The sequence below is a fragment of the Eschrichtius robustus genome, chromosome 12 (assembly GCF_028021215.1).
Source record: "Eschrichtius robustus isolate mEscRob2 chromosome 12, mEscRob2.pri, whole genome shotgun sequence".
NCBI lineage: Eukaryota > Metazoa > Chordata > Mammalia > Artiodactyla > Eschrichtiidae > Eschrichtius > Eschrichtius robustus.
This window is the reverse complement of record NC_090835.1, coordinates 28,565,756-28,587,502: the sequence shown is the minus strand read 5'-3', so window position 1 is coordinate 28,587,502 and position 21,747 is coordinate 28,565,756. Positions and strand designations below refer to the sequence as shown.

At 39.5% G+C, this 21,747-nt stretch overlaps 1 protein-coding gene across 5 annotated transcripts in view; it reads right to left on the bottom strand.

Moving 5' to 3' along the window:
* Positions 1-21,747, bottom strand: part of FHIT (fragile histidine triad diadenosine triphosphatase) — a 1,501,152-nt gene that overhangs the window by 1,444,102 nt on the left and 35,303 nt on the right. For all 5 annotated transcript variants that reach the window (XM_068557818.1, XM_068557827.1, XM_068557828.1 and 2 more), the window contains exon 2: positions 21,578-21,626. The gene's annotated coding sequence lies outside the window, so the exon portion shown is untranslated. The remainder of the gene's footprint in view (positions 1-21,577; positions 21,627-21,747) is intronic.

Here is a 21,747-nt window from a genome sequence, read left to right as displayed (position 1 = left end):
TTTGGCAGACTAAGTTCATACCTGCAGTGCCCAAGTAGTAATCCCAGAGGCTCTGCCCATGTGCAGAACCAAGCAGAGGGCACACTCTGACCAGGGAACCCAGAAGGGTACAGATCTGCCCGATCCTCAAAGGAGGAATTTTGCCAGCCCTAAAGCCCAGTTTGCCCACATCCAGGCAAGGAGCTGAATCACAGCCCCACCTGCTGTGGAGAGCATCTTCTGGTCCCATTTGACCAGAAGGGCTAGAGAAAACTCCTGGAAGCTGAGCAGCCCAGCTGTGCTCAAGCCAAGAGGCAGGCAAGGAGAGCTGATTGCCCCCAGAGCAAAGCTACTACCAGGTATGGAGCACCACCATGCTATGCACAAGCAGGAGGATTAACTCACAGCCAAGGCTGAGGGTAGCTCACTGCCCCTCCCACGCCAAAGAGCTGGTTTGGGAAACTCAGAGGAGCCTGAAGTGACCCCCTCCCCCTCCAAACCAGGCAAGGGATCTTGCCCATTATGGAGCACGTTATTCTGCTACATCTGACCAGAAGGGCTGGAGATAACTCTTGGAAGCTACGTGGCTCAGCAGCACTTGAGCCAAGAGGTAGGTAAAGCAAATAGTTTGCAAAGCAAAGCCAGTGGCCCTGTTCAGTCAGGGAACTTGGGGTGCAGGTTGGCTTGAGTTAAGATAACAAAGATCTCTAGCAGCTTTAGAGCTGCTTCTCCCACTGCACCCAGGCAGGAAATCTAATTCATAGCCCCACTCATTGCTGAATATAGCCATCAGCCTGTTCAACCAGGTAATATACCCAGAACACACGGAAAGATGCATAGCCCATTCAATAGTCCCATGCATACTGGTGCTTACACAGAGAGCACAGCCCGTGGCACTCCCCATCTGTGGAGCAAAAGCTGTGGCTTCACCTGACCAGGGATACATTTCACACTCTGGACTGATTCAGGTCCCCAAACAATGAGCTGTACAGGCCCTGCGTCCTGCTACCCTGCCAGTGCAAGGAAGCTAATTCGTAGCCCCATCTACTACTAAATATCAGTCCCAACCATCTAGTAAGCCTGACCAGTGAATCCAGGCAACAGTGGAGACAATCCGATAGCCTCACTTGGGTAAGGAACCAAGCCAGCAGTCCTATCCAGCTGTTCTCAGCCAGTTATTCTCAGCCCATCCCCATCCCCATCCTCAGAGCTCAAACAGTTGCCTTGTCCAAAAATAGACCATAACAGCAGGTCCCACCTGCCCAAGGACATCACTAGCAGATACACTCAGAAACCCAAACTGAGCTGACTGGTGAAAAACTGTCTGTACCAAGGCAAGCCTGTAAAGTCCAGAAGAGGAGCCCTATTACTCAAATGAGCAGATACCAATGTAAAGAATTAAGGATCATGAAAAAGCAAGTAAATATGGTACCACCAAAGGAAAGTAATAAAGCTCCAATAACTGATCCTAGAGAAATGGAGATGTATAAACTGTCAAAGAATTCAGAATAATCCTCTTAAGGATATTTACTGAACTACAAGAAAACACAGACAACTAAACGAAATTACACGAGCAATGCATGAACAAAATAAGAAGTTTAACTATTAAAAAAACAACAAAAAAACCAACATCAACCAGAAATCCTGAAGTTGGAAAATACAAATACTGAACCAAAGAAATCGATAGAGTTTCAAAAGCAGACTCAACCATGCAGAAGAAAGAATCAGTGACCTGGAAGATAGGACACTGGAAATTACCCAGTCAGAGGAGCAAAAAGTAAAAAGAATAAAAAAAAGTAAAGGAAGCCTACAGGAATTACGGGACACAATGAAAAGAAATAATATTCACAGTATCCCAGAAACAGAAGAGAAAGAGAAAGGGACAGAAAGTATATTTAAAGCAATAATGGCTGAAAACTTCCGGAACCTGAGGAGAGAAATAGACATCCAGATCCCGAGGCCCAAAGGATTCCAAAAAAGTTGAACCCAAATAGGGCTATACTAAGACACATTACAATCAAATTATAAAAAGTCAAAAACAAAGCAAAAAATTTAAGAACAGCAAGAGAAAAGAGAGAAGTTACATACAAAGGAATTCCCAAAAGACTATGGGCAGATTTATCAACAGAAATTTTTAGGCCAGGAAAAAATGGGATCACAAAATCAAAATATTGAAAGAAAATAACTGTCAACCAAGAATTCTATACCCAGTGACACTGTCCTTCAGAAACAAGAGATAAAGCCATTTCCTAACAAACAAAAGCTAAGGGAATTCATTACCACCAGACCTGCCTTACAAGAAATGCTAAAGGGAGGTCTCTGAGTGGAAGTAAAAGAATGCTAATTAACATCATAAAAAACAAAAAAGGGAGTACAAATCTCACTGGTAACGATAAATATACAGTCACAGTTAGATTCTGCAATATGGTAATAGTGGTGCATCACTCACTTAAAACTCTAATTTAAAAGTTTTTTTTTTTTAATAAATTTATTTATTTATTTATTTATTTTTGGCTGTGTTGTGTCTTTGTTGCTGCACGTGGGCTTCCTCTAGTTGTGGCGAGCAGGGGCTACTCTTCATTGCGGTGTGCAGGCTTCTCATTGAGGTGGCTTCTCTTGTTGCAGAGCACAAGCTCTAGGCACGTGCTCTTCAGCAGTTGTGGCATGCAGGCTCAACAGTTGTGGCTCGTGGGCTCTAGAGCGCAGGCTCAGTAGTTGTGGCGCACGGGCTTAGTTGCTACGCAGCATGTGGGATCTTCCTGGACCAGGGATTGAACCCAGGCCCCCTGCATTGGCAGGCGGATTCTTAACCACTGCACCACCAGGGAAGTCCCTAAAAGTTTTTTTTTTTTTTCAGCAGTAAAAATAACCACAAGCACAATAATCTGTTATTATACAATATATAAAATGTGGACAGGAAGAGAAGTAAAAGTGTAAAGTTTATGAATTCTACTGAAGTTAAGTTGTTATAAGTTTAAAATAGGGTGTTATAAGTTTAAGATATTTTACGTAAGCCTCATGGTAGCCACAAGGGAAAATCCTGTAGTAATTACACAGAGGAACACAATAAAGAAGTTAAAGCATACTGATACCAAAAGACATCAAATGATAAAAAGGCATGAGGATAAGAAACAAGGAACAACAAATCTACAAAACAACCAGAAAACAATGAACAAAATGTCAATAGTAAGTCCTTACCTATTAATAATAACTTTAAACATAAATAAATTAAATTCTCCAGTTAAAAGGCACAGAATGGCTGAATGGATAAAAAACAAGATCTAACAATATACTGCCTTCAAAAGATTCACTTCAGCCTTAACAATATACATAGACTAAGGGTGAAAAAACATTTCAAGCAAATGGTAACCCTAAAACAAGCAGAGATAGTTATACAGCTGTCCCTCAGTATACACAGGGAATTGGTTCCAGGAACCCCCAAGGATACCAAAATCCATGGACACTCAAGTCCCTTATATAAAATGGCATAGTATTTGCATATTACCTACACACATCCTCGTATATATTTTAAATCATCTCTAGATTACTTAAAACACCTAATACAATGTAAATGCTATGTTAAATAGTTGTAAACACAATGTACGCAGTTGCTGCCACACAGCAAATTTCTTCCTGATTTCAAGCTATACTATACAGCTATAGTCATCAAAACAGTTTGATATTGGCATAAAAACGGACAAATAGACCAATGGAGCAGAACTGAGAGCCCAAACTCAAGCATATATGGAAAACTAATATTTGACAAGGGAGCCAAAGATACTCAATGGAAAAAAGACAGTCTCTTCAATAAATGGTGCCAGGACAATTGGATATTCACATGTAAAAGAATGAAACTGGACCCATATCTCACACCATCCACAAAAATTAACTCAAAATGGATTGAAGACTTAAATGTAAAACCTGAAACCATGAAACTGCTAGAAGAAAACACAGGAACAAAGCTCCTTGACACGAGTTGTATTCATGATTTTTTTAGATATGAAACCTAAAGCATAAGCAACAAAATAAAAAATAAACAAGTGGGAATATATCAAACAACAAACTTTCTGCACAGCAAAAGAAATCATCAGTAAAGTGAAAAGATAAACCTATCAAATGGGAAAAATATTTGCAAACCATGTATCTGATAAGGTTTAATATCCAAAATATGTAAAGAACTCATATAATTCAATAGCAAAAAATCAAATAACCCAATTAAAAAATGGGCAAAGGGGCTTCCCTGGTGGCGCAGTGGTTAAGAATCCACCTGCCAGTGCAGGGGACACAGGTTCGAGCCCTGGTCCGGGAAGATCCCACATGCCGCGGAGCAACTAAGCCTGTGCACCACAGCTGCTGAGCCTGCGCTCTAGAGCCAGCCCTCCGTGCCTAGAGCCCATGCTCTGCAACAAGGGAAGCCACCGCAATGAGGCCTGCGCACCGCAACAAAGAGTAGCCCCGGCTCGCCGCAACTAGAGAAAGCCCGTGTGCAGCAACGAAGACCCAACGCAGCCAAAAATTAATTAATTAATTAATTTAAAAAAAAAATTTTCAATTGACATCTCCCCATCTCTCTTTAAAAAAAAAAAAAAAAAAAAAAGGGCAAAGGACCTGAACAGACATTTCTCCAAAGAAGATATACAAAAGGTCAACAGGTACATGAAAAGATGCTCAACATTACCATCATTAAGGAAATGCAAATTAAAACCATGAGACATCACCTCATGCCTGTTAGATTGGCCATTTCCGAAGAGATGAGCGACAACAAATGCTGACATGGATGTAGGAAAAAAGGGTATCCTTCTGTACTATTGGTAGGATTATAAATTGGTATAGCCCTTATAGAAAACAGTATGGAAGAGCCTCAAAAAAAAAAAACCAACAATGAGCTACCATATGATGCAGCAATTCCACTTCTGGGAATACATCCAAAGGAAACAAAAACACTAACTTGAAAAGCTATCTGCACCCCCATTTTCACAGCAGCATTATTTACGATACCCAAGAAATGGTAACAACCTAAGCGTCCATCCATGTATATACAGTATATATATATACAATGAAATACTATTCAGCCACAAAAAAGAAGGAATCCTACCATTTGCGACACCATGGATGGACCTTGAAGGCATTATGCTAATGAATTAAGTCAGAGAGAGAAAGACAAATGTTCTATGATTTCACTTATATGTGGGATCTTAAAAAATAAAATAATACTCATAGAAAAAGAGATCAGACTTCTGATTATCGGAGGTGGAGGGTGGAGGGGGAGGAGTTGGAGGAAGGCAGTCAAAAGGTACAAACTTCCAGTTATAAATTAGTACTAGAGATGAAACATGATAACTACAGCTAACACTGCTGCATGATATATAGTAAAATTAAGAGAGTAAACTTTAAAAGTTCTCATCACAAGGAGATTTTTTTTCCTTTTTTCCTTTTTTCCTTTTTATTGTGTCTATATGAGAAGATGAGGGTTAGCTGAACCTATTGTGGTAACCATTTCAAAGTATATGTAAATCAAACCATCATGCTGTATGCTTTAAAGTTATCAGTGATGTCAATTATTTCTCAGTAAAACTGGAGGAAAAAAAGATATAGACTGGCATTTTAAAAAGTGTTTTTCATCCTCAAAACAAAGAAGCATTCCCATTAAAGCATTCCCAATATAACTGACCTGCACCATTGAGAAAGAACTACCATATATCTCAGGTTCAACTTTGTTATCATCACCACTGCTAATTACTTCTTAAGTATGCGCTGTATGCAGTACCCTGCAGTAGGCATCAGTAGTCAACTAAATAACTCAGGTAGTAACTAAGTTATTTACATCACCAGGACTCTACCAGTGTTACTAATGTTGGAGAATCTAAAGACCAGCATTTCGGGGACTTCCCTGGTGGTCCAGTGGCTAAGACTCCACGCTCCCAATGCAGGGGGCCTGGGTTCAATCCCTGGTCAGGGAACTAGATCCCACATGCCACAAATAAGAATTCACATCCTGCAATAAAGATCCCGCATGCTGCGACTAAAAAGATCCCTCATGCTGCAACTAAACGATCCCTCATGCCGCAACTAAAAGATTCCTCATGCCGCAACTGAAGGTCTCCTATGCCGCAACTGAAACTACGTGCCGCAACTAAGAACCGGTGCAGCCAAATAAATAAATAAATAATTTAAAATAATAATAATAAAAAAATAAAAAGCAGCATTTAACAGGGGTGTTAATCCATTCGCCTGCCCTATATTCCACCTTCTCAGAAAGTCTCTCCCAATCCTGCTGAATAGAATTAAGTAGAATTAAGTAGGCAGCCAGCCAAGTGGACCTTGTGCCTGGGACACAGAGGACTCCAACAAAGGTGGGCACCTGACCTACAGCAAGCCACTTAGATACTTTCCCCCAGGAAAGAGGAATTGGAATGTAGTAATTCCTGTTAGTCTCTATCAACCTCTTGAATGGGGCAGAGGAAGCTGCAGAGGCAGTCAGGGTGGATGCGGCAATGCAGACCAGAGCAGCCAGTATGCGGGGGAAGCAGAGGAGAGGCTATGCAGCTCCCAAGACAGGCACTGTGCTTTAGGATAGACATACTGAGAGACTGTGGAGCAGACATGTTTATCCATTTACCTGTCCTGCTCCTGTTAGCTCTTGAGGGTCAACCACTTCCTGGTCCAGTGCCTCAGGAAGCTCTCGGTCCTGCCTGCCCTCAAATCAGTAAGCTGTCCTGTGGTCTTATAGGAAGTGCCACATCTTTTGTTGTTTTTGTTGTTGTTTGTTTTGCTTCTTGAAAACAAATGAATCCTAAGACACAGTTACAAGGATCAGAACTATAATCCCTCTTTCCCCACTCTGCATGGCTGATTGTCCCCCTCCCCCTTGTCATTCCTTCAGATCTCAGCTAAAATGCCATTAACTCAAAGAAGCCCTCCCGGACCACTCTACAGGAGGAGGTTTGCTCTGCTTTGCCTCCTGTTGTTTCCTGTATAGGACTTAACATAACTTTTAATAATGCATGCATTGTTTAATAGTTATGCTCTGTCTCCCTCCCTAGACTGTAAAATCATCAGCAGGGCTCATGTTTCTTGCACCTCATACAGCACATTCCTGGCACACCACAGGAAGTCAGTGGCATTGAATGCATAGGTTAGTCTCGTATATGAGTACATATTCATTCATTTGATATACAAATAAACACCAAGGCTTAAAATTTGCAAGACTTGTTCCTTTCTCAACAAGGCACTAAAGAAGGACATTAGGTACACATGCAAAGACACAGCTGAGGGCCTATTGAACAGCCACTCCCTCTGCTGCCTTACAGGTAAAACCCCAATTTTATTGGAGTGTCTTACCTCCACAAACCCAAGAGCCTAGGGAAGGTGAGATTATCCCAGCTCAGGGGTAAACCCTGATTAGTTTAAACCAGAGAATGGGTTATAGTTGCTCAGATATCCACCCCTTTAGCCCCTAGGGCAGCCAGGTCAGCCAGATCCCCCACCCACAGCCTCAACACACACACACACACAAACACACACACACCAACCACCTCCAGCTGTGAGCAGCCTCTTCTGTTTACTTAATGTTCTGACCAGATGTTATCATTTTCTATGTGTACCATGACAAGAACAAACTTAAATTGGAAAGCACCAATTTAAGCCAATCAAGGTAATCCCATCCCGTGTGCCACTGTCTGACTTAGGAAGGAGTATGTAGCTGTAATCAGCCAAATGCAACCCAAGGAGAAGCCTGCTGGAGAGGTTACAGGAAAGGCCCCTTGCATTTAAAAAGGGACATGCAAGAATAGACAGTCTCTTATACCAATGGATGCTACTTATGTGCAGATGACTCTCCAAAATGAAGCAGGCATCTTAGGACCAAGAGGGCAGCCAGTCGGAGGACCAAGTCAGCACACTGAAGGTGGCAGAGAAAAAGGAGCAAGAAATGAAGACTCTAATGACATTGCTGAGTCACTGAATTAACAAAACCTGGAACTACCTCTCTCAGGATGTTTAGTTCCTTGAGATAGCTCATTTTCTTTATTCTGATGGGTTTTATTTTGTGTTCAAATGTAAGTTAGAAGAGAAATTCACAAAATAATTGCCAATGCTTAGCAATCTGTCGACAGCCTAGTGCTCAAAATCCTCTCCCTGCTGCAGAGTGACAACCACCAAAGGCACCCTGGTGGGTCCCCAGTTGCTTGGCACCAGGAAAAAGTGGATTGGGGTTGGATTCCACACATTCAGAGCCAGGGTTCCGTAATGCCTTTCCATCAATCATGACATCCAAGGGGCTCAGCAGGTAGACATGGAGAGGGTAGGAAGCTTCTTTTTTTAATTCCCTTATTATCTACTCCCATTTTGAGTAGACTTTTGACTATCTGCAGCAAAAACTATCTTCACTGATAAATCTATCTTCACATAATTAGCAGCAAATTAATGTGACCTCCTTTGAGCAAAAGACTCAGAAAAAATGGTATAGAGATTCATAATTCTGCCCATATTCCTCCAAACCTTCAGATGATGGGTCTTAAGTGAATTTTTCCCAAAAAGGAAGACAACTGAGATGCCAGGAAAAGTATTAACAATGTGATCATTTGACACACTCTCTCCATCATGAGAGTCATAAAGCACCCCACGAATGCTGATGCGTCTCCTTGTCTCAGCAGTGAATTTGGGGCAGCATAATTTAAAGATATCAATTGGTATGTTTTGTTATTCCTCCTGTGTATATTTTTCCCTTCCTTATCTCAAGAACGTCAAAATTCCCTTTATCTTAGGGGCATGTCCAAAAGCAGAAAGCACTAGAAGAAATCTCTAACCCTCAAAATCCAACCCCCACTAAAGATTTTTCTTTCAAAAGCCTGAACTCATGGTGCTAGACACCAGCATTTCTGGACAGGGATACAGACAAATTTCGATTGCTCTGTTCCATTTAAACTGTTCTGTTTCCTTAGATCTTGTTTACCTAAAATTGTGCTTTCCCACTACTGGGGAGAGGCTAGAGGTTTTCCAGTACCTTAAAGTAGTGGAGGTTGGCACCCTATTCCCTAGCAGCAGCTCTAGGGAAGTGATAGGACTTTTGATGGGAACTGTGAGAGGATGCTGGGAAAATAAATATTGGGGCCCTGAAGCCACAGTGAAAGATCCTGTGTCTATGTCCTTTGCATAGACACAGCAGGGTCACCTAATACTGCATGGACAAGGAGCTTCCCAGGGTGACCAGCGTGGACTAAGAATCAGAAGGCCTTTTCCTGAATGTTCTGTGCTAGGCAAGACCTGCAGCACTTTTGCATCAATGACACTAAGTGAGCAGAAACCCTAAACTTCACTGAGATAGCACTTCCAAAATTCAGAGGTAAAAAAAATGTAACCAAGTATGCATGCATGTGTGATTAAAATTCATTCATGCAACATTCAAAACAATTTTTCAAAATTAAACCTTTAATTCAGAATGCAAACTAGGTTTGTATTTTTAATTGGCTTGACATGTCATGAGCTCCCGAAGGACACCACACTATCAGTCCAAGTTCCCACTAGTTATTCAACATATTACAAGTCCTGCTACCTTAAAAAAGGAAAATTAACTGTAAGATAGACAGTTCCATAGCTGGTGAATACTACTGAACATTTTCAAAACATTCAAATAAAAGGCAATAACAGAATGCCTTTATTTTTTCTCTAAATAACGCCACACCCATTCATGAGACATGACTATATTTCCCTCAATGTGCTGGGAATTAATGAAAATTGAATATAAAGAAAAGAAGTGCCCTATATACAAGGCACTTTATAAAGTTGAGATTCCCAAATAATACAAAACCATTTTCAAGTCACACATGGGATATGAAGTGAAAATGTTCTTGGAGGAAATCTTCTCTAATAATACTTATCTACTTCAGAGGGTGCTGGCAAGCTCTATTAACACTTTTAGATCTTCAAATAAAAGTCCTATAGAAATGCAAAGTATTATTATTTTAGTTCTGAAATAATTTCACACCTAGGGATGAGAAAACCCCAGGCCAAATTTTACTGCTTCTCTCCTGCCTGATAAACAAGAAATGCCACAAGCATTGGGGGAAGAGGGAGGATGGAAATCAAACAGAACAAAGACATCAAAATTTCTCCTTTACGTGAGTTCTGTATTTCCGCTAGATGCCACTTTTGGGCATTCTCAGAAAAAAAGTGAGTCCCTTTAAGGTCAGGGTTAAGTACAGGGACAATCTCCTCATTGCCTTTATACCAGATAAAGTAACAACCAGCTGAGCTGAAAAAAATTACCTTGTCCACTTCTGTGGGGCACAGTTCCTCCCAAAGCACTTGCCAAACTTAAAAATGACTGGATAAATCATTACCTGAATCACCCACCAGTGCGAGCTCACCTAAGAGGTCAAAAAGCAACTGCCTTAATGGATACCACAATTTCTGCTCAGCTACTGAGAGCACTGTACAAGACTGTCATTTGTTGCTGCTGATGGAAGTGGTGGTGGTGATGATGGTGGATGTGATGATGTAGATGATCATGATGGTGATGATGGTGATTGAAGTTCTCAAAACCTACTGATCAATGGAATCACTTATGGAGCTTTTAAAAATACAGATTTTTGGTCCCCTCCCAAGAACTACTGATTCTGAATCTCTGAAGAAAGAACTCAAGTTTGGTTTTTACTGGTTTTTGTTTTGTATTTTTAATGTAGCCTTTAGGATAACTTAAGTGATAGTGTTTGTAAATAATCTCATGATCAGGAATGCAGGCTTTGTAGGCAGACTAGCTGAAGTCTAACCCCAAACCTAACTCTTATTAGCTGTGTGACTCTAGGTAAAATCCTTAGCCTTAAGCCTCAATTTCGACATCTATAAAATGGAAATTCTATTACTACCTACCTCATAAGGTAGAGCCTAAGCAATTTTTTTTAAAGCATACATTAATTCCAAGGAAGACAAAAGGTTATATGTTAAAGAAAATATTACCAACCGTAATAACATAATAATGTAAATATTATATATTGATTTAAACAAAAAATTGTAATATAATTATTTTAGGAGCCTGTGGGGACCAAAAGTGGTAGGAGTGGGAGTGTCAAAGAGCTACTGCTAAACTTGATGTACCTGGAAAAAAAGTATAAGCATGTTGTTACTTAGAAACATAGAGATAAACACCAGAAGTATCAGAGTTGAAAGTTGCAATTTGGGGGAGGGGGTCAGAAGAGAGGGAGGAAGGTCGAAGAAGGGGTTGGTGTGCAGTTTTTCAGTATTTCCTTTTTAGTGCTGTTTTATTCAAACAATGTAGGTATGTTGCATTGATAAAAATAAAAATGAACTTCAAAAGATAATTCACAGTGTGCATAAGCATAAATATTGGACGTCTTTATAAACTAGGATTAACATAAAGTTTTTCAGTTTACCAAAACTTGCTTTTTTAAAAACTGATTTATATACTCCCCCCAACTGTACCACCAAAATGTCCAGTTCATAGTAAGTAAACACTTACTATGCCCCTGGTACACTGTTAAGTCTTAGAAAGACATTTGTTGAATTGAATTGAGAATGGCAGAAATATAAAGATAGAAGTTGAAGCACAGTGTGTGCACAGAGCTTGGGAACATGGCCCCTTGGAACTGAAGTGTCCTGTGAAGCCACTTTGCACTGGGAACTCTGGTCTGAAGTGCCAGCTGCAAGGCCTCAGCACTTGGCACCCTAAGAACAAGTGAAACTAGACGAAGCACAAAGGAAAAGGAAAAAAAAAGGTGGAGACCTTCAAGATGGCAGAGGAGTAAGACGTGGAGATTACCTTCCTCCCCGCAAATACATCAGAAATATATCTACATGTGGAAAAACTCCTACAGAACACCTACTGAACACTGGCAGAAGACCTCAGACTTCCCAAAAGATATATATTTTTTTTTCCTTTATCTCTTATTGTGAGTATGTGTATGCTTCTTTGTATGATTTTGTCTGTATAGCTTTGCTTTTACCATTTCTCCTACGGTTCTGTCTTCCTATCAACATGATGCTCTGGCCAGGTGTTAGGTCTGTGCCTCTGAGGTGAGAGAGTCGAGTTCAGGACATTGGTCCACCAGAGACCTCCCAGCTCCACGCAATATCAAACAGCAAAAGCTCTCCCAGAGATCTCCATCTCAACGCTAAGACCAAGCTCCACTCAATGACCAGCAAGTTACAGTGCCGGACAAGCTATGCCAAGCAAGACAGGAACACAACCCCACCTATTAGCAGAGAGGCTGCCTAAAATCATAATAAGGCCACAGACACCCCAAAACACACCACCAGACGTGGACCTGCCCACCAGAAAGACAAGATCCAACCTCATCCACCAGAACACAGGCACTAGTCCCCTCTACCAGGAAGCCTACACAAACCACTGAACCAACCTTAGCCACTGGGGACAGACACCAAAAACAACGGGAACTACAAACCTGCAGCCTGCGAAAAGGAGACCCCAAACACAGTAAGTTAAGCAAAATGAGAAGACAGAGAAACACACAGCACATGAAGGAGCAAGGTAAAAACCCAACAGACCAAACAAATGAAGAGGAAATAGGCAGTCTACCTGAAAAACAATTCAGAGTAATGATAGTAAACATGATCCAAAATCTAGGAAATAGAATAGAGAAAATACAATACACAGTTAACAAGGACCTATAAGACCTAAAGAGCAAACAAAAAATGATGAACACCACAATAAATGAAATTAAAAATTCTCTAGAAGGAATCAATAGCAGAAAAACTGAGGCAGAAGAACGGATAAGTGACCTGGAAGATAAAATAATGGAAATAACTCCCACAGAGCAGAATAAAGAAAAAAGAATGAAAAGAATTGAGGACAGTCTCAGAGACCTCTGGGAAAACATTAAACACACCAACATTTGAAATATAGGGGTCCCAGAAGAAAAAGAGAAAAAGAAGGGGACTGAAAAAATATCTGAAGAGATTATAGTTGAAAACTTCCTAATTTGGGAAAGGAAATAGTCAATCAAGTCCAGGAAGCACAGAGAGTCCCATACTGGATAAATCCAAGGAGGCACACGTCAAGACACATATTAATCCCAGTATCAAAAATTAAATACAATGAAAAAAATTAAAAGCAGCAAGGGAAAAACAACACATAACATACAAGGGAATCCCCAAAAGATTAACAGCTGATCTTTCAGCAGAAACTCTGCAAGCCAGAAGGGAGTGGCAGGACATATTTAAAGTGATGAAAGGGAAAAACCTCCAACAAAGATTACTCTATCCAGCAAGGATCTCATTCAGATTTGACGGAGAAATTAAAACCTTTACAGACAGGCAAAAGCTAAGAGAATTGAGCACCACCAAACCAGCTTTAAAACAAATGCTAAAGAAACTTCTCTAGGCAGGAAACACAAGAGAAGGAAAAGACCTACAATAACAAACTCAAAACAATTAAGAAAATGGGAATAGGAACATACATATCGATAATTACTTTAAATGTAAATGGATTAAAGGCTCCAACCAAAAGACACAGACTGGCTGAATGGATATAAAAACAAGACCCATATATGTGCTGTCTACAAGAGACCCACTTCAGACCTAGGGACACAAACAGACTGAAAGTGAGGGGATGGAAAAAGATATCCCATGCAAATGGAAATCAAAAGAAAGCTGGAATAGCAATTCTCATATCAGGCAAAATAAACTTTAAAACAAAGAGTATTACAAGAGACAAAGAAGGACACTATATAATGATCAAGGGATCAATCCAAGAAGAAAATATAACAATTGTGAATATTTATGCACCCAACATAGGAGCACCTCAATACATAAGGCAAATACTAACAGCCATAAAAGGGGAAATCGATAGTAACACAATCATAGTAGGGGACTTTAACACCCCACTTTCACCAAAGAACAGATCATCCAAAACGAAAATTAATAAGGAAACAGAAGCTTTAAATGATACATTAAACAAGGTGGACTTAAATGATATTTATAGGACATTCCATCCAAAAACAACAGAATACACATTCTTCTCTAGTGATCATGGAAAATTCTCCAGGATAGATCATATCTTGGGTCACAAGTCAAGCCTTGGTAAATTTAAGAAAATTGAAATCGTATCAAGTATCTTTTCTGACCACAAGGCTATGAGACTAGATATCAATTACAGGAAAAAATCTGTAAAAAATACAAACACATGTAGGCCAAACAATACACTACTTAATAACCAAGAGATCACTGAAGAAATCAAAGAGGAAATCAAAAAATACCCAGAAATACATGACAATGAAAACAAGACGACGCAAAACCTATGGGATGCAGCAAAACCATTTCTAAGAGGGAAGTTTATAGCAATACAATCCTACCTTAAGAAACAAGAAACATCTCAAATAAACAACCTAACCTTACACCTAAAGCAATCGGAGAAAGAAGAACCAAAAAACCCCAAAGTTAGCAGAAGGAAAGAAATCATACAGATCAGATCAGAAATAAATGAAAAGCAAATGAAGGAAACGATAACAAAGATCAATAAAACTAAAAGCTGGTTCTTTGAGAAGATAAACAAAATTGATAAACCATTAGCTAGACTCATCAAGAAAAAAGGGAGAAGACTCAAATCAATAGAATTAGAAATGAAAAAGGGGAAGTAACAACTGACACTGCAGAAATACAAACAATCATGAGAGACTACTACAAGCGACTATATGCCAATAAAATGGACAACCTGGAAGAAATGGACAAATTCTTAGAAATGCACAACCTTCCGAGACTGAACCAGAAAGAAATAGAAAATATGAACAGACCCATCACAAGCACTGAAATTCAAACTGTGATTAAAAATCTTCCAACAAACAAAAGCCCAGGACCAGATGGCTTCACAGGCAAATTCTATCAAACATTTAGAGAAGAGCTAACACCTATCCTTCTCAGAGTCTTGCAAAATATAGCAGAGGGAGGAACACTCCCAAACTCCTTCTACGAGGCCACCATCACCCTGATACCAAAACCAGACAAAGATGTCACAAAAAAAGAAAACTACAGACCAATATCACTGATGAACACAGATGCAAAAATCCTCAACAAAATACTAGCAAACAGAATCCAACAGCACATTAAAAGGATCATACACCATGATCAAGTGGGCTTTATCCCAGGAACGCAAGCATTCTTCAAAATAAGCAAATCAATCAATGTGACACACCATATTAACAAGCTGAAGGATAAAAACCATATGATCACCTCAATAGATGCAGAAAGCGCTTTTGACAAAATTCAACACCCATTTATGATAAAAACCCTACAGAAAGTAGGCATAGAGAGAACTTACCTCAACATAATAAAGGCCATATATGACAAACCCACAGCCAACGTCGTTCTCAATGGCGAAAAACTGAAACCATTTCCTCTAAGATCAGGAACAAGACAAGGTTGTCCACTCTCACCACTATTATTCAACATAGTTTTGGAAGCTTTAGCCATGGCAGTCAGAAAAAAAAAAGAAATAAAAGGAATCCAAATCGGAAAAGAAGAAGTAAAGCTGTCACTGTTTGCAGATGACATGATAGTAAACACAGAGAATCCTAAAGATGCTACCAGAAAACTTCTAGAGCTAATCAATGAATTTGGTATAGTAGCAGGATACAAAATCAATGCACAGAAATCTCTTGCATTCCTATACACTAATGATGAAAAATCTGAAAAAGAAATTAAGGAAACACTCCCATTTACCACTGCAACAAAAAGAATTAAATACCTAGGAATAAACCTACCTAAGGAGACAAAAGACCTCTATGCAGAAAACTATAACACACTGATGAAAGAAATTAAAGATGATACCAACAGATGGAGAGATATACCATATTCTTGGATTGGAAGAATCAACATTGTGAAAATGACTATAGTATGCAAAGCAATCTACAGATTCAATGCAATCCCTATCAAACTACCACTGGCATTTTTCACAGAACTAGAACAAAAAATTTCACAATTTGTATGGAAACACAAACGACCCCGAAGAGCCAAAGCAATCTTGAAAAAGAAAAACGGAGCAGGAGGAATCAGGTTCCCGGACTTCAGACTATACTACAAAGCTACAGTAATCCAGACAGTATGGTACTGGCACAAAAACAGAAATATAGATCAATGGAACAGGAAAGAAAGCCCAGAGATAAAACCACACACATATGGTCACGTTATCTTTATAAAGGAGGCAAGAATATACAGTGGAGAAAAGACAGCCTCTTCAATAAGTGGTGCTGGGAAAACTGGACAGCTACATGTAGAAGAATGAAATTAGAACACTCCCTAACACCATACACAAAAAGAAACTCAAAATGGATGAAATACCTAAATGTAAGACCGGGCACTATAAAACTTTGAGAGGAAAACATAAGAAGAACACTCTTTGACATAAATCACAGCAAGATCCTTTTTGACCCACCTGCTAGAGAAATGGAAATAAAACCAAAAATAAACAAATGGGACCTAATGAAACTTAAAAGCTTTTGCACAGAAAAGGAAAACATAAAAAAGACGAAAAGACAACCCTCAGAATGGGAGAAAATATTTGCAAATGAAGCAACTGACAAAGGATTAATCTCCAAAATATACAAGTAGCTCATGCAGCTCAATATCAAAAAAAACAAACAACCCAATCCAAAAATGGGCAGAAGACCTAAATAGACATTTCTCCAAAGAAGACATACAGATTGCCAACAAACACATGAAAGGTGGCTCAACATCACTAATCATTAGAGAAATGCAAATCAAAACTACAATGAGGTATCACCTCACACCAGTCAGAATGGCCAGCATCAAAAAATCTACAAACAATAAATGCTGGAGAGGGTGTGGAGAAAAGGGAACCCTCTTGCACTGTTGGTGGGGATGTAAATTGATACAGCCACTATGGAGAACAGTATGGAGGTTCCTTAAAAAACTAAAAATAGAAGTACCATATGACCCAGCAATCCCACTACTGGGCATATACCCTGAGAAAACCATAATTCAAAAACAGTCATGTACCACAATGTTCATTGCAGCTCTATTCACAATAGCCAGGACATGGAAGCAACCTAAGTGTCCATCGACAGATGAATGGATAAAGAAGATGTGGCACCTATATACAATGGAATATTACTCAGCCATAAAAAGAAACGAAATTGAGTTATTTGTAGTGAGGTGGATGGACCTAGAGTCTGTCATACACAGTGAAGTTAAGTCAGAAAGAGAAAAACAAATACTGTATGCTAACACATATACATGGAATCTGAAAAAAAAAAAGGTTCTGAACAACCCAGGGGCAGGACAGGAATAAAGACACAGACGTAGAGAATGGACTTGAGGACACGGGGAGGGGGAAGGGTAAGCTGGGACGAAGGGAGAGAGTGGCATGGACATATATACACTACCAAATGTAAAATAGATAGCTAGTGGGAAGCAGCCGCACAGCACAGGGAGATGAGCTCAGTGCTGGGTGACCACCTAGAGGGGTGGGATAGGGAGGGCGGGAGGGAGATGCCAAGAGGGAGGAGATATGGGGATATATGTATACGTATAGCTGATTTACTTTGTTATACAGCAGCAACTAACACACCATTGTAAAGCAATTATACTCCAATAAAGATGTTTTTAAAATTTGCATAAAAAAAGACAGCACCATCACCTGGGGTAATTGAGGGGAATTTAATGAAGGGTGTGGGCAAGGTTAAGGGAAACCAAGAGACAACAGTACCCTGGAGTTAGCAGAAATAAACTGCTAACTTAAAGGGGCAAAAGGAAGGAGCAGTTACCAAACAGTAGAAAAAAGCTGCAGCTGCAGAAGAGAGGCCCCCAACAACAACCCTGGTGGCCTTCCTTAGAGGAATACAGCCACTGTCAACCCGCAGTGCTGCAAGGAAGGTAGGGGATAATATTCCAAACTTGCATTCTCCGATTTTCACCCAGTGCCTTCCTTTGGCTACTCCAGTGGAAAGCCAGAGAGCAAGGGAGCCCAGGGAATGCTGACAATAAGTCAGCCTCCTGGGACACACAGCATTTCCGAGGAATGAGAGCTGGAGGCACAAACAGAGAATTCCAGCACAAGCACTATGCAGAGTTTTGTTTCTATTTTTGTTTTTTTAATTTACCTCCCTTTCCTATTCAGCGTCATAAAATAATCCTTCGATTTTTCAATCTGTTTAATAAATATAAATAGCATGATATTAACAATAATAATAATACATTGATATTACACAGCACTTTAATTTCCTAAGCACTTTCACATACATTATCTTTACGTCATCCTCAAAACAGCCCTACGCAGTAGATAAGGCAAGGGTTACCCTATTTTACAGGTGAGGAAAACTGAGACCTTAAGAAAAGTTGGGTTTCTTGCCCAGAGTCATAAAGCTAGCAAGCAACAGAGCCCAAACTAGAAGGCATGTTTCCTAATGCTTCAGCTAAGGTTCTTTCCACCATACAATGTTGTCGTGCTATTTATTCACAGTAGGAGTGAAAAATTGATGTCCCTGTGAAAAAACCAGCTTTGTTCTAGGCACTGCACAGAACAGAGAAGCAGTCAACAAACAAGACACAAGGGGAAATAGGGCAAATTTGCCCATTCCATTCTCGGGAAACCACAAGCAGTGCCACAGACCTAAGTAACTGAGTTTTCAATCACATTTTACACACCATTGAAAAGAAGGTGTTCAGTAGGGCAAGAAAAGTGTTCAAAAGAGCAATAAAAATTCAGGCAAAAGTATAAAAATATTTAAATAGTTTTGTTTTGGGATGCTGGGATAAGTAGAAGGAAATCACAGTCCCTTCACAATACCCATGCCACAAAGAGACCAGGGCTCCAGAAATTGGAAGGATGACCTCTTTGCTTCTCTTCTCAATTCCAACTCTACCCCCACATATACACATATCCTTTGAGAGCTTCGAGAAGCAGCCAGAAGTGACTTCTTTTTACCAAACACAAGAGTAGTGGAGAGTCCAACAAAATAGCTCACTTTTGAAATAATAATTGAGAACTCTTCACCTTATGTCATCTGCTGCAAAACGTTCAGCTACTTATAATATGATGGAAGAAAGTAGTGAATGGTATTTTTACTGTAAACCTCCAAACACACCCCACTTATTCCAAATTTAGCTCCCTAACGTGTAAACTACTCTATTAGGGTTCTGTGATTGCAAGCAACAGAAACCAATTGACTAATTTAAGAAGGATTATGGGAAGGAAATTGGAGGCTCGGCAAATCCGTGGAAGACTGGAAAATAAGGGCTGAACACCATCAGTGACCAAGACAGATGTGGAAGCTGGGAAATGGGAACTGCTACAGTGGTCTCATGGCAGGTACTGTCAAGGCAGAATGCTGACTGGGAGAAAGGAGAATCCTTTAGCTCAAGATTCAAATTCCAAAGAAGAAGCACCCATTAACCAAGCTTGTGGTCATGCACCTATCCTTAGGCTGACTGTAGGGCCCTGAGTAGGGTCCCCGGGTACAGTTCCACTACTGTAATTACTTCAAAAGAAAATAAAGTGCAGTTAAAAAGGGAAAACATACATGACAGGAAAAAAAAGTGAGGGGGAAGAAGTTCCTCTAAACTTAATAAGGTTTTCTTCAAAAATTCCTCAATCTAACTAGTAGCAATAGATCACTCACTTAAGACTATATTAATTAGTAGTTGCCCACACACAGCCAAAGATAGTGTTTACCCTGACACCAACAAAACTTCAACCTGACAACTTTTTACTTACAAAGGCCTCACTTCTCATATTACCTGAAAGTTATCTTTTCATTTGATTCTTAAAGCCAAAGCAGAATTTGCCCTTCTTTAGTAACAACATGCTCATTTTTGAAACATTATCCTTACACTTCCAAAAAGAACAGACTCCTCAAAATATCTAATGAATAAATCCATAAGGATGCTAACGCTGATGATGATGATGATGATGATGATGATGATGACAGTAATATTAACAAGGGCAGTAACAGCTAATATCTACTGAGTAGTTATCATGGACCAGGACCTGTTCTAAGCCCTCAACACATAATAATTCATTTAAGCTCCACAACCTTAGGAGCAAAATAGTTTTATTTCCATTTCACAAAGTAGGAAACTGAAACACAGAGGGGGTGAATAACTTGTCCATGGTCCAATAGCTCATAAAAGTCAAACCAGAACTAAATCTACGTCTGACTCCAGATTACCAGAATAACAAAGGGTTTTCAATAAGAGTAGAGGAAATAGACTGTACCAGTGTGAAAATACTTTCCAAGAAGAATGAGAGCACCATAACTGTACCTAAAGATCTCAAGGTTCTGAAGACTGCTACATCATCACTAACTCCAACAGTTTATGAGAATTTATTTCTAAAAGCTATCAAGTACTGCTTTATTCCAAGATGTGGCTCAATGGTCCAGAGATGTGTAAGTTATATGGCGGAATATAAGAATTATCTACTTCTTAAGATATTTTTTTCTTCACTAGTGGCCAACCATTACAGAAAAATTCCAAGCCAACGAGCTTTCATGCACCAGAGTTTAATCATCCCAAAGCAAATCCCCAAAACAATATTTTTATAGCTCATGTTTTGATTATTCAAAAGGGGTTTTCTCCAATTTCCCTGTAAAATTCCTTTTCACCCTCAAAATAAATATTAAAAATTCAGCTCCAGAAGTAGATTTGTCATAAAGTTAGGAATAACTTAAAATATAAAGTAAATCAAAATGGCTTTTCCAACTTTAACTAAAGTGGTTACGGTCATGATTCCTGTAATAAAAATGACAGAAAAAAAAAACCCTAAAATTGTCAAAAACTTAATTGATGATGAAAACAAATGTAAAATTATGGCATATTTCACCCTGGCCACCAAAGACTCTTGATGAAACTGCAGCCCTATAATTCCCCAGAATGAATTCTTTAAATTAAAATACTTCATGCAGAACAGAAATTAAACAATGAATCAAAGAACAATGCTGTACAGAGGTATGCTTATAAATATACCTAGGAAAGAGGAAACAATTACATTTTTCCATGTAAAAAGCAGCTCGATTGTAATGTTTCACAGGAGGCTGAGTAGGTACTTTCCCCATTGCTTCAAACTTGGAAGTTCATTTCCTTAACTCACTTAGCATCCAAAGTGACTGGGTGGAATGAAATTAGCTACACCAAACTGGCTAACTTTCTCCTTTCTACAAAACTAGCTCTTCCACACAATGGCACAACTGACTTTAATGATAAATTTCATCCAACGCAATTGAAATGCCACTTTGAACTTTATCTTAAATGCTTTATTTGGCCAGCTGGTTTTATTTAACTATTGACCAGAAGTGGTACGAGTGCATTCTTTTTCCATCTAGCATTAATCTTAGTAAATTTAGCTCCATTGGAATGTCTGAACTGCTGAGAAGAAAGCAAAAGTCAGCAAGCATACAATTGCATTTGGCTACCCTCAGCACATCATTTTATTTCCTCCTGCTCTCTGCTAACTATTGCTCAGCACTTTTGCCTATGAGGGAGGACAAGCAGGTGGTTAAGGAAGTTGTCCTGTCAGCTATATCTTGAATCCGAGTGTTTAAATCTCTGAATAAAAGAAAAATCAATGTTGTAAAGGCAATGTTTGTCAAGGCCATGTAATAAATACACTTACCTTTACAGACTGTTCTCAATGGATTTCCCTTCTTTGCTGAGCTTCAAAGCTACAAAGAGATAAAAACGAAAGCACTGAGTTATCTGCGAGTAAAACAGCAAACGTTTTCTCTCCACGTCTCTAAGTAGAATTTCCATATGCCATGGTATGTGATGCTAGCCAAATAAACC